Here is a 13,044-nt window from a genome sequence, read left to right as displayed (position 1 = left end):
TCCCTCCAACCAATTAATCCCGCTGTACGACCCCATCTATAGTTCACATTATGCTTTTTCAGCACTTCTAATAAGGGTTTCAGTGATCTCTTTTTCCTCAAAGTCTCTGCTGTTAAGTCCGCAAAAATTTGGATGTTTTTCCCTCCATATACAATACTTGTTCTTCCTTTCACCTTTTTCCATATCTCTTCTTTATCACCGTGGTTATGGAATTTGATAATTATGTCTCTTGGTTTCTCTACTCCTTTTTCTCGTTGATACCTCCCAATCCTATATACTCCATCCAGTTTACATATCGCCATGTCCTGATTATCCATTATGAAGGTCAAAATTTTACCAATTAACTCTTTTAAATCTTCCCCCGGGGTCAACTCTGGGACTCCTTTCACTCTTAGATTATTTCTCCTTGCTCTGTTTTCTTGTTGTTCCATCATATAAAGCAATCTTTTTAGGTCCTTTCTATTGTCTATTATCTCTTTTTTCAAGTTTGGGATGATTTGGGCGTGTATTTGAACTTTTTCCTCCGTTTCCTCCACCCTAGATAACAATTGCTCCAGATCTTCCCGAATTGTACCCATCTCTTGCTTTATTGATATTTCCAGATTTTTAAACATCTCCGCCATTTCCTTTTTATTTGGTATTTGAAGGTCCCTTTCAATTTCTCTCGACTCAATGCCTTCCATTAATTGTTGACTATTATACACCGGGCCCAAGGAAAGTCTCGGACTGTTATCCAGGCTTATTTCCAATTCACTTTTTTCACTGACTCCCTGGGATCTTTCTGGCGTGAAATTTCCCTGTGTCGCAAATTTTTTGATTGTCCCGGATTGGGGGTTCCTAGACCCAACCCCTTTGGTATTTTTGCCTTTCATGTTTATTTTGAAGATTTATTCCTACTCCTTTCCTTACAGTCTGTCAGGTCTTTAGACCCACCCTAGGACTCTCCAGGTTCAAAGTCCAAATTCCTTAGACAACCCTGCAATAAAACCACTATTATCACTCACCCTCCAAGTTGAGATGTCCTTCAGGGTGTGAATCTCTTCTGTAGCAATCTTCTCCTAGGGGGGTTATTCTTTGTGAAGTTAACTTCTTCTTCTAGTAACAATATATTATTTCCCAATGGTGTGGAGTAATAAAGGCTTGAGATGTATCTCGGAATGCCAGGTCGCAGGTTTCTCTCCTCACAGGGCTCGTAAGACCTCTCCACTACTATTGCCTGTGCCTCCCGGAGTGTGAGCCGGAGCGCGGCGTCTCTCCCATGTGGCTGCGCCGTCCTAAGCGTCTCCTGGCAGCCGCACTCCTCGTCGCACCACCACCGCTAACTGACCGCAGGGAAGCAGGAGCTTTCTCAAGAGCATCTAATGGAAGCCTGGAGATTCTCAAGGTCCGGGGAGACTGGCATGGGGTGCTTAACGTGCACTTACCCGTGCCACCACGGACCCGTCCAACAGAAAGCCGGCTTTGCTCCGACCTCCCAAAACGCCGGCCGGCCGGCTACTCTGTCTCCCAGTGCTCCTCCGCGGCCGCACACGTGACTGCACCTTCCTGTCTCCCGGCAACCGCTCTCCTTGTCTCGCCACTACCGCGAGATGTCCCCGGAGAAGCAGGCACTCCGCTGTCTCATTCCAGGCTCAGCTCTCCACCGTCTCCAAAGACCTTCATCAGCCAGGCAGGTGGGTTCACTTCTCTCCAGAGCAGCCGGTCCACAAGCTGGGACACTTGAGGAGGAGATAGTCGGGGGAGGCTAACGGAGAGTGTTCACTCTACACTCTCCAGTGCCGCCATGTTCAGGCCCCACCCCCCGAATTCCATGTTGAGCGTATGTTGAGCCTACGTAGATCACCGCACCAGCAGCGTTTGCATCTCATTTGGAAACCAAGGACCCAGAGTATGGAGGAAGAATGGAGAGGCACACACTGCAAGATGCTTGGAGTCCAGTGTGAAGTTTCCACAGTCTGTGTTGACTTGGGGAGCCATGTCATCTGCTGGTTTTGGTCCACTCTGCTTCATTAAGTCCAGGGTCAACACAACCGACTACCAGGAGATTTTGGAGCACTTCATGCTTCCTTCCGCAGACAAGCTTTATGGGGATGCTGCCTTCATTTTCAAGCAGGACTTAGCACCCGCCCACACTGCCAAATGCACCAAAACCTGGTTCAATGATCGTGGGATTACTGTGCTTGATTGGCCAGCAAACTTGCCTGACCTGAACCCCATAGAGAATCTATGGGGCATTGCCAAGAGAAAGATGAGAAATGAGACCAAACAATGCAGAAGAGCTGAAGGCTGCTATTGAAGCATCCTGGTCTTCCATAACACCTCAGCAGTGCCACAGGTTGATAGCTTCCATGCCACGCCGCATTGAGGCAGTAATTGCTGCAAAAGGGGCCCAAACTGAGTACATATGCATGCTTATACTTTTCAGAGGTCCGATATTGTTCTATGTACAATCCTTGTTTTATTGATTGCATGTAATATTCTAATTTTCTGAGATTGTGGATTTGGGGTTTTCATGATCTGTAAGCCATAATCATCACAATTATGACAAATCACGGCTTGAACTATCTTGCTTTGCATGTAATTAGTCTATCTCATATATTCGTTTCACCTTTTAAGTTGCATTACTGAAGTAAATGAACTTTTGCACGATATTCTAATTTTTCAAGTTTCACCTGTATATGTAGCCTCTTGGTGTTAAGTCCCACCAGCTGAGAGGCTGCATATATACATATGGCCAGTGGGAAGGAGCTGAGGATATGTTCACCTTTCTATACATGTTGAGTAGCCCCCTCCCACTTTCACTTTTTGCACATGGCAGTGCTATCTGGGCCTCCCCTCACACAGCTTCATCATGCATTCACAGGAATCTGAACGAATAAACTACAAGTCCCGTTTGGCCACCACAGCAAAAGGACTTGAAGTTTAAATGGGCTGTGAGCATGCTTATAAGTAGTCCATCCACACTCCCTCCAGCTTGCAACCTGATAGGCTGTACAGAGGTAGGGGCTGGAAGGAGAATGTATAGGAGTCTCATCTGCTGATAGCAGGTGCAACACTTTGCAGTCTCCTGTTTTAAAAAAAAAAAAATAATAATAAATGCACTTTTTTTTTAACCTGTAAAAACATTTTTTTAAAGGTAAACTTGGCCTTTAACTAAAGTCCCACTTTCTAACAAACAGGCTGGCTCTTTAAGGCAGAAGAGATATAAAATGTCTCTTCTGCAACAAAGACAACTTCCCTCCCTCAGTTTTCTGTGACATGTACGCTCCCCAGGTTGACAATGCTGATGCCCAAAGCTATCTCCCTTGTTCCTCCAGTCAGAGCAGAACCATCCTACAACATGAAGTCTTAGGATCATCAGGTGAAAATACAGGAAAACCCACACAAACCAAAACATCGTTTAAATGTTCTGATAGACTGCTGGCAAAAGTAAAGTCATGTATAACTATTGGAGTAGGAATAAATGGTATTTATTTGTATGATGACACTGAAAGCAGCAGTCTGAGGAATACAATGGTCACAGCCAAGCTGTTATTTGATGGTTAGATGAAATGCTTTAAGGCTACGGGAGATGTTTCCTGCAATGGTGCTACATTAAGGGCTCGCTGTTGTCCAATGTGAGTTCAAGACAATTTGGCACTTTTTAGGGGGGGCGGCAAAGCCCCTGAACTCCACTCAATAAAAGCCTACGTACACAGACTTTGATCAGAGTTAACAGCAGCAAAGTTTAGGGCCAGTTAAACATCCCTTTCCTGACCGCAGAAGAATCGCATTCAGGAGAGGAACATTTTGACCAAAAGTTAAACCTCCCTAAGCGCTAACCACATTTAGCACTTGAGTGTTTACTCATTTCAATGGAAAGTACTCTGATCAATGAAATGAATAATGTCCAAGCGCTAAACGTGTTACCACATGTTTTTGCCCCATTTAGGCCGGGTTCACACTGCTGCGGTGCAGAATTCGCAGTGTTTTCTGTGGGAATTCTGCATTGCATCAGAATTGCACCCCTTTCATCTGAAACGATGTGGGTGTGTATGGTAAGTTAACACCCAGAAATCGGCCGCAGAATTGGATTGTATAGATGTGAATACCCATGCAATCTGATTCTAGTGTGGAGCCAATAAAAAAACCTGCAGCTTTTTGGTGCACTGCGATTCGAGCCATACAAAATGTATGGCTCCAGTTGTCCCACACAAATGGCATGTGCTTTGCACAGGAATGTGGTGCGGTTCCTGTGCGAATTAAGTGCGATGTACCATATTAGTGTGAACCTGGCCTAAGTGGTTTTCTGCTGCCAGCAGAAAAACATTCCAGTGTACATGGAGTCTCCTTATATTACAGCATACTTCAAATGACATAAATCTGCCAACTATGTAGAAATATGTAGCTAAAACTGTGAGCTACCAATCGCTTATGATCTATTACTGATAGAAACCTATGAGCTACTGGGAATATGTTAAGACCTAATTTGTGATGCAGAATAAAGAGTTGCTAATTATAAAAGTGTGGTGTCGTAAAATATGATTTGATCCTCATCTAGGTTGTAACAATAGACAAACACAAAGTGCTTAAGCTGATAACACAAACATATTTCTGTGTTTATTAAACACACCCATTGATATTCACAGTGCTGGGGGAGGGGAAAAAAAAAAGGTAAGCGAACCCATAGATTATTTCAGTAAAAGCTAATTGGAGTCAGTAGTTTGCACACCTGGTGTACAATTAATGAAATGAGTTTGGAGGTGTGGTTTACAGCTACTTTGACTGACAAGGCATGCAAACATTTTAAGATTGCTGTTCATAAGAAGCATCAGCTGCTGTGAATTATGCCTCCCACAAAGGAGCTCTCTGAAGACATACCATCAAGAGTAGTTGATCTACTGGAAAAATATACATAGCACTCTCCAAGTATTTAGGAAATGTGTTGACAAGTTGTCCATAAATTGAGACAGTTTTGTACTCTGACTATTACTAGAAATAGGTGCCTGGCCAAGATGACTCCCAAGGCACAAAGCAGAATCCTCAACGAGGTAAAGTAGAACCCACAAGGCCTGAAGACATCCTTGGAACTGGTGAATATCCCGATTCATGATTCTACCATGTGTAAATTTGAGCCATCATGATGTCCATGGCAGAACACCATGGGGAAAGCCCTTGCTCTCCAAATAAAAAAAAAAATTGCTGCATGCCTAAAGTTTGCCAAAGAACACAGACAAACTGCAATGGTGCCGGGAAATGTTTGTGAACTGATGAAACAAAAGTTTGGGAAGAAAACTCAGCCCTATGTATGGAGCAAAAAAGGGCACAGCTTACCAATGTCAAAACATCAGCCCAACAGTGAAGTATGGTGGAGCGAACATTGTGATTTGTTCTTAGGGCCTGGACCACTTGCCATCATCATCATATTTTTTTTTCTAACAGTTTATTGGATGGCAACAAAATTACAACCAAAGCAGGTAGACATAATACTAACAGAGAATTGGCATACAAGTTACAATACCAAAATGAGACAGGTACTGATGGCAAGTGGACAGATCAGAGCAAAAAGCTGCTTACAACATATCAATGTACAATGCAATTAAACTCTGTGTAGAATATTCAAATATTCAGGTCAACTCCAGGTATCAAAACAGGAAATATAGGTAAACCTTGCTAATGCCAAGAAAACATCACCCACATCATTACACCAACACCACCAGCCTGAAGCCTTGATAAAAAGCAGGATGGATCCATGCTTTTGTGTTGTTTACGCCAAATTCTGACCCTACCATCTGGATGTTGCAACAACCAGTCTGCCCATTCTCCTCTGACATCAACAAGGCATTTTCACCAACACAGATGCCACTCACTGGATATTTTCTCTTTTTTGGACCATTCTCTGTAAACCTTAGAGATGGTTGTGCATAAAAATCCCAGTAGATTGGCAGTTTTTTAAAAAACTCAGCCCAGCCCATCTGGAACCAACAAACACGCCACCTTCAAAGTCACTTAAATCCCCTTTCTTTCCCATTCTGATACTGAATTTCAGCAAGTCGTCTTCACCACATCTAGATGCCTAAATGCATTGAGTTGCTGCCATGTGATTGGCTGATTAGCAATTTGTGTTACCAAGTAATTGAACAGGTGTACCTACGAAAGTCACCAGGGAGTGTATATTTCATAACTGTATAAAACAATGAAAATGAATAAATATGTATCACTAAATGCCCGATGATAAAATAAGCTGGACAAGTGACTGAAGAGTTTTGTGGCATGTTAGATATGTGCGTAGCTGCAGGGTGGACTGCCAATGCTATTACTTCATGTCTTTTTTTACCTTAATTTTTCATAGATGGGGTGCATTAATATTCGGTGAGTGTGAAATCCTGTGGGGAAACACACTTTGGCAAGCTGCACAGTTTGTCTATTTTGAGCACAAGAATGGTACAAGTGGGATTTTCTTTATACTGGTTTAAACTTTCTCAATTTGCATCATTTCTCTGATGCCAACAGACAACTGGGATATTGTACATTATATGTGATAATTGTAGTGGGAGCTATATTTGTATTTCAAGTTTACTTTTTTGGATTTTGGTATTATGTAATACAAAAAAGTGTAGCGCTACCTCAATGTTTTTATGTGTGAAGAGCAGTGGAAACCTGCTTATAAAATATATAATTGAAAATAGGAGTGGTAAGCTGATATTCTCCGTAGCAGGTTTCCACCATTATTCATGCATCAGTAAAGAATTTACCTAATAATCAGGAGGTTTCCAACATTATTCACACATATTGGAAAGAGGCAGCACTACACTTTTTTGTTTTATTTGGTTCAGTTGGTGTGGGAACCCAATAATATAGCAGTCTGATACATTGCAAGATCATACTTATCCTAGTAGCGTGGTGGTACTTGTACAGATATTATTATTAGCTAAGAGATATATTCTTTATTATATATATATATTGCAGTATAGTACAGTGCACTTTTTAATTAGTATCTGTCATTATCTCTTTGATAAAATAAGCACAGCAGCTCTTTAGGGAATTTTGTGTTTTTTTCTATCATGGCATTAATAACCTGTAGAGTAAATAATACTGAGCAAATTTTGAAAATTACCTAAACATTCTGCCACCTGAACAGGGACTGTTTGTGGCACCAGCAGGACCTCCCACAGATACAATTTTGGGTGATTCAGCAGGAAATTATGATCTGTGTAAGGCCAGCGTTACTTTACAGAGTTCTTGATCACGTTAATGCATAACACAAATTATACAATGTGTCTGATTTGGGAAACCTGTACCAAAGGACATTTACACTATATTGCCTAAGGTATTGGGCCAGCCCTCCAAACCATTGGCTTCAGGGGTTCCAATCACCTCCATGGCCACAGGTGTATAAAATCAAGCACCTAAGCATGCAGACTGCTTCTATAGACATTGGTAAAAGAATGGGTCGCTCAGTGAATTCAAGCGTGGTACCGTGATAGGTTGCCACCTGTGCAATAAGTCCATCCATGAAATTTCCTTGCTACTAAATATTCCACGGTCAGCAACTCAGACACGAAGTGGTAGGCCATGTAAAATGACAGAACAGGGTCAGCGCAGGCTGAAGCGCACAGTGCGCTGTAGTCACCAACTGTCTTCAGAGGCAATAGCTAAAGACCTCCAAACTTCATGTGGCCTTCAGATTAGCACAACAACAGTGCATAGAGAGCTTCATGGAATGGGTTTCCATGGCCGAGCAGCTGTATCCAAGCCTTACATCACCAAGTGCAATGCAAAGTGTCAGATGTAGAGGTGTAAAGCACGCCACCACTGGACTCTAGAGCAGTGGAGGCGTGTTCTCTGGAGTGAAAAAATATGCTTCTCTGGCAATCCGATGGACATGTCTGGGTTTGGCGGTTGCCAGAAGAACGGTACTTGCCTGACTGCATTGGGCCAAGTGTAAAGTTTGGTGGAGGGGGGATTATGGTGTGTGGTTGTTTTTCAGAGATTGGGCTTGGCCCTTTAGTTCCAGTGAAGGGAACTCTTAAGGTGTCAGCATACCAAGATATTTTGGACAATTTCATGCTCCTAACTTTGTGGTAACAGTTTGAGGATGGCCCCTTCCTGTTCCAACATGACTGCACATCAGTGCACAAAGCAAGGTCCATAAAGACATGGATGAGTGAGTTTGGGTTGGAGGAACTTGACTGGCCTGCACAGAATCCTGACCCCCAACCCGATAGAACACCTTTGGGATGAATTGGAGACTGTGAGCCAGGTCTTCTCATCTGACATCAGTGCCTGACCTCACAAATGCGCTTCTGGAAGAATGGTTGAACATTCCCATAGACACACTAACTAGAGGGCCGACTCAATATTAGCTGTGATATAATATAAGACTGAGATGCCATTAAAGTTTATACACGTGCAAAGGCAATATCTACCATTTACAGCCTCCTGAACAATGCTAATTAGTTGGAGCCCGAGAGAGGCCAGCAACAAACGTTGACAGAATGGCAGTATACATCTGACTCGGCATTGTGGAAGTGGCACCCATAGACTAGGACTAGGCTGGGAAATACTTGTGCTGCTTAGCTAAACCAAACGCTACAGCTAAAGGTCCAACTTCTTTGTCTCTGCCGCCACCTAGTGACTAAGTGTGACAACACACGTGTTCCCACAACTGATCCCTTCACACTGCTACTAGTCCTCTGGTTTGTGTTGGGACTTTTAGGTTTACACTCAATATAAGGCCTCTTTACACAGGGGATCCAATCAGGCATGTCTTTCAGTTTTTCAGGCAGACCTGATTGGATGTCCATTCACACCTATGGACAGGTGGGTGTAAGCAGACTTGTGTCTATTTACACTCACCAATCCCTATCCAATCAGGTCTGCTGAAAAAAAACAAAAAAAAATGGAAGGCGATCTATTTCCTTCTGTTTAGGCAGACTGGATCAGAGGTCAGTCGGGTGTAAATGGACAGCAGATTCTGTTTACTCCTGGCCGCCCATGGAGCAGAGTGGTTTGTGTCCGTGTCCGCTCTGCGTAAAATGATGCAGATTTGCCTGCTCTGTGAACGGATCCCCTGCTGATCAGTACAGATTTGGCCCTGTATGAAAGGAGCCTTCCAGTGATGTCATCTTCCTTACCCTGGCATACACCACAGTGGCCTTTAACCCCTTCCCACTGACACCTCCCAGCCATTTAACAGGTTCTAAATGTCGAACGGTGCAGGCATTCTGATCGTGACCATTGTGATTGGCAGCCACAGTGGTCACATGATTGGAAAGCTCCCTATCACAAGTATGAATTGGGAACTTTCCGGTACCTGCCGATTACTGTGCTGGAAGCGCATTCTCAGCACAGGAACGTATTTACATAGTGATGCGTATATGCGGACGCTTAGCTCTAAAGCCCACCCACCGGGACGTCGCATAGATCCGTACAGCCGACGGGAAGTGGTTAAGGCTCCATTCACACTTGTAGATGTGTCTACCATCCCCCTGAAGATTAATCCACTGGGAGTCGCGTTTCAGAGAATGGCAGAAGAAGGTTTGCAGGCTTCCAGGAGGTGATGCTGCTGTCTCCCACGAAACTCTGTATGCAGCATTGAAATTGCTGCACCTCAAGCAGCACCATGTCCACTTGTCAGCTGCCAGACGAGTGGAGGTAAAAATTTGCACCAACTGCCTGTTTTCTGCACTCCCCTGACCACAAATGTGACAAAAAGACGTGAGGCAAGTACTGCTGATAACCGGCAACTGTCACAGAGGACATATGCACTGATAATTAGGGCACTGATATCAGTGCCACCCATCAGTGTCCATCATTGCTGCATATCAGTGCAGCAGCATCATTGCCTCCTTATCAATGCCCACCAGTGCGCCTATCAGTGCCCATCATTGCTGCATATCAGTGCAGCAGCATCAGTGCCTCCTCATCAGTGCAGCCTATCAGTGACCATCAGTACTGCCTATCTGTGCCACCTCATCAGTGCCCATCAGTACTGCATATCCGTGCCACCTCATCAGTGCCCATCAGTGCAGCCTTATCAACGAACATCAGTGAAGGAGAAAAATTAGATGTTTGCAAAATTTTATAATAGAAACAAAGAAAAGCTTTTTTTGCTATTTTTTAGTTTAAAGTACAAAAAATAAAAACCCTAGTGGTGATTAAATACCAGCAAAAGAAAGCTCTTTTTGTGAGAAAAAAAAAATGACAAACATTTCATATGGGTACAGCATTGCATGACCGTGCAATTGTCATTCAAAGTGCAACAGCACTGATAGCTGTAAATTGACCTGGACGGGAAGGGGTAAAAGTGCCCAGTAGGCAAGTGGTTAAAAAGACTCTGTCTCTGCAGGTATGTGTGAGCACCTCTAATTTCTTACACTTTATAACTGTAGCAGATTTTTCCCATGACAGAGTCTCTTTAAAAAAAGATCCTTCTAAATAGATGTTATTCATTTGCACATGATAATCTTTCAAAATAAGTAGTTGAGGAGAATACTAAAGCTTGGTTCACACCTATGCTCTTTGCTTTTGATCTGTTTTTGCATTGTGCTTTGCGTTTTTACACGCCCATTTTTGCAGCTTTTTTTTTGTTAAAGTGGATATTCTTTTGTTGTTGGGCAGAAAACAAAAATGCAAAATGCGGTAAAAACACGGAAAAAACGCACTACATGTGTTTCAGCAGCTTCTCCATTGAGCTCTACTGTAGCGTAAACGCTGCTTTTTGTATTTAACCACTTCAATATCAGGCACTTTTACCCCCTCCCTGCCCAGGCCAATTTTCAGATGTCAGCGCTCTCACTCTTTGAATGACAATTGCACAGTCATGCAACACTGTACCCAAACTAAATTTTTATAATTTTGTTCGCACAACTAGAGCTTTCTTTTGGTGGTATTTAATCACCACTGGGGTTTTTATTTTTTTGCTAAATAAACAAAAAAAAACAACAATTTTGAAAAAGCAAACACGTTTTGTTTGTTTCTGTTATAAAAGTTTGCAAATAAATAATTGTTTTTCATAAATTTAGGCCAAGATGTATTCTGCTACATTTCTTTGGTGAAAATAACCCAAATCAGTATTTATTACTTGCTACCCAAATACCTTAGACCTTGTCTTCTCTCACCATTGTACTCCCTGTAACCTCACAAACACCCCTTTCCCCTCTCTGATCACAATCTCATCACCTTCACAGTGTCCTCATCCTCTAACACCTATCCCACCAAACAATTACCAGCAGAAATATCCGAAACTTGAACCCGTTTCCCTTCCACTCTGCAACTGACCAACTCTATGACAGCATCAATCCCCTGTTCTGCCCTGACCTGGCCACTGCTGTCTACAACAACTCGCTTTCATCCGCTTTAGAGTCGTTTGCTCGCCTAACAACACGAAGCATCAGGCCCCGACCGCTACAACCTTGGCAGACTGATCACACCAGAAATCTCAAACAACACAGTCGCGCGCTGAAGCGATTATGGCGTAAAACCAAATCCCAGCAACCGTTCACCCATTATAAATCTGCCTTCTTAACATACACTTCCTCCCTTCACGCTGCTAAACAAGCCTACTTTGTCACTCTCATTAATACCTTCTCTTCCAGTCCTCGTCGGCTCCTCTCTACTTTTGACTCTCTACTTTCTCCGCCTCCACCTCCACTCAGTACCTCACTCACTGCCCACGAGATTGTAAACCACTTCAAAAACAAGATTGACGCAATTCGTAGGGACCTCGCCACTACACAGACACCCACCCCACTTAGCATTCCTCATACCAAACCTCCCTCAACACTTTCCCCCTTTGACCTCGCTACCACCGAGGAGGTCACTAAGGTCTTCTCAGAATCCCGCCTCACCACTTGCCCCCTGGACCCTGTCCCCTCACAACTCCTTTGGTCACCCTCCTCTTCCATCCTATGCTCCCTCACTCACATCTGCAATCTTTCCCTCTCTACAGGTGCCTTCCCCTCCCCTCTAAAGCACACGCACATCACTCTCATACTTAAAAAACCCTCCCTGGACCCCACCAACCTGGACAACTTAAGACCCATCTCCCTGCTGCCATTTACCTCTAAACTCCTAGAATGCTTAGTCTACAACCGCCTGACCTCCCACCTCACCGACAACAACCTTCTCGACCCTTTACAGTCTGGCTTTTGCCCTCTACACTCCACTGAAACTGCCCTACTAAAACTCTCCAATGATCTACTAACTGCTAAAACCAATGGCCAGTATTCAATACTCCTACTTCTCGACCTCTCCATGGCTCTTGACACGGTTGACCATCCCCTCCTCAAAAAACTACACTCTCTTGGCCTCAGAGACTCCGCTCTCTCCTGGTTCTCCTCCTATATATCGCAGCGCTCCTTCAGTGTTACCTATAACGCTGCCACCTCCTCCTCACTCCCCCTCTCTGTAGGGGTCCCTCAAGGTTCTGTCCTTGGACCCCTTCTCTTCTCCATCTACACATCCTCCCTTGGTCACTTGATAAACTCCCATGGCTTCAATTACCATCTCTATGCTGATGACATGCAAATCTATCTGTCTACTCCTCACCTCACACCTTCAGTCTCCACTCGCATCGCTAGCCTACTAAGTGACATATCAGCATGGATGTCATTCCACTTCCTCAAACTCAACCTTTCCAAAACTGAGCTCTTAGTATTCCCCCCAGCCCATGCCCCCTCCCCTGACTTCTCCATAAATATCGATAACACAATCATCAGTCCATCCCCTCATGCCAGGGTGTATTCCTAGACCCCCATCTGTCTTTCCAGCCCCAGATCCAATCGCTGACAAAATCATGTAGACTTCACCTCCGCAACATCTCCAAGATACGACCGTTCTTAACCTCTGAAACTACTAAGCAACTTATTAACTCCCTTGTTATATCTCACCTCGACTATTGTAACTCCCTCCTCATTGGCCTACCTCATCGCAGGCTATCCCCACTCCAGTCTATCATGAACGCTGCTGCCAGACTCATCCACCTCACTAACCGCTCTGTATCTGCCACCCCTCTCTGCCAATCCCTCCACTGGCTCCCAGTTGCCCAACGGATAAAATTCC

This window comes from Staurois parvus, unplaced genomic scaffold (assembly GCF_062004578.1).
Source record: "Staurois parvus isolate SC_StPar_1 unplaced genomic scaffold, SC_StPar_1.0 ptg000299l, whole genome shotgun sequence".
Taxonomy (NCBI): Eukaryota; Metazoa; Chordata; class Amphibia; order Anura; family Ranidae; genus Staurois; species Staurois parvus.
This window is presented reverse-complemented; position numbering follows the sequence as displayed.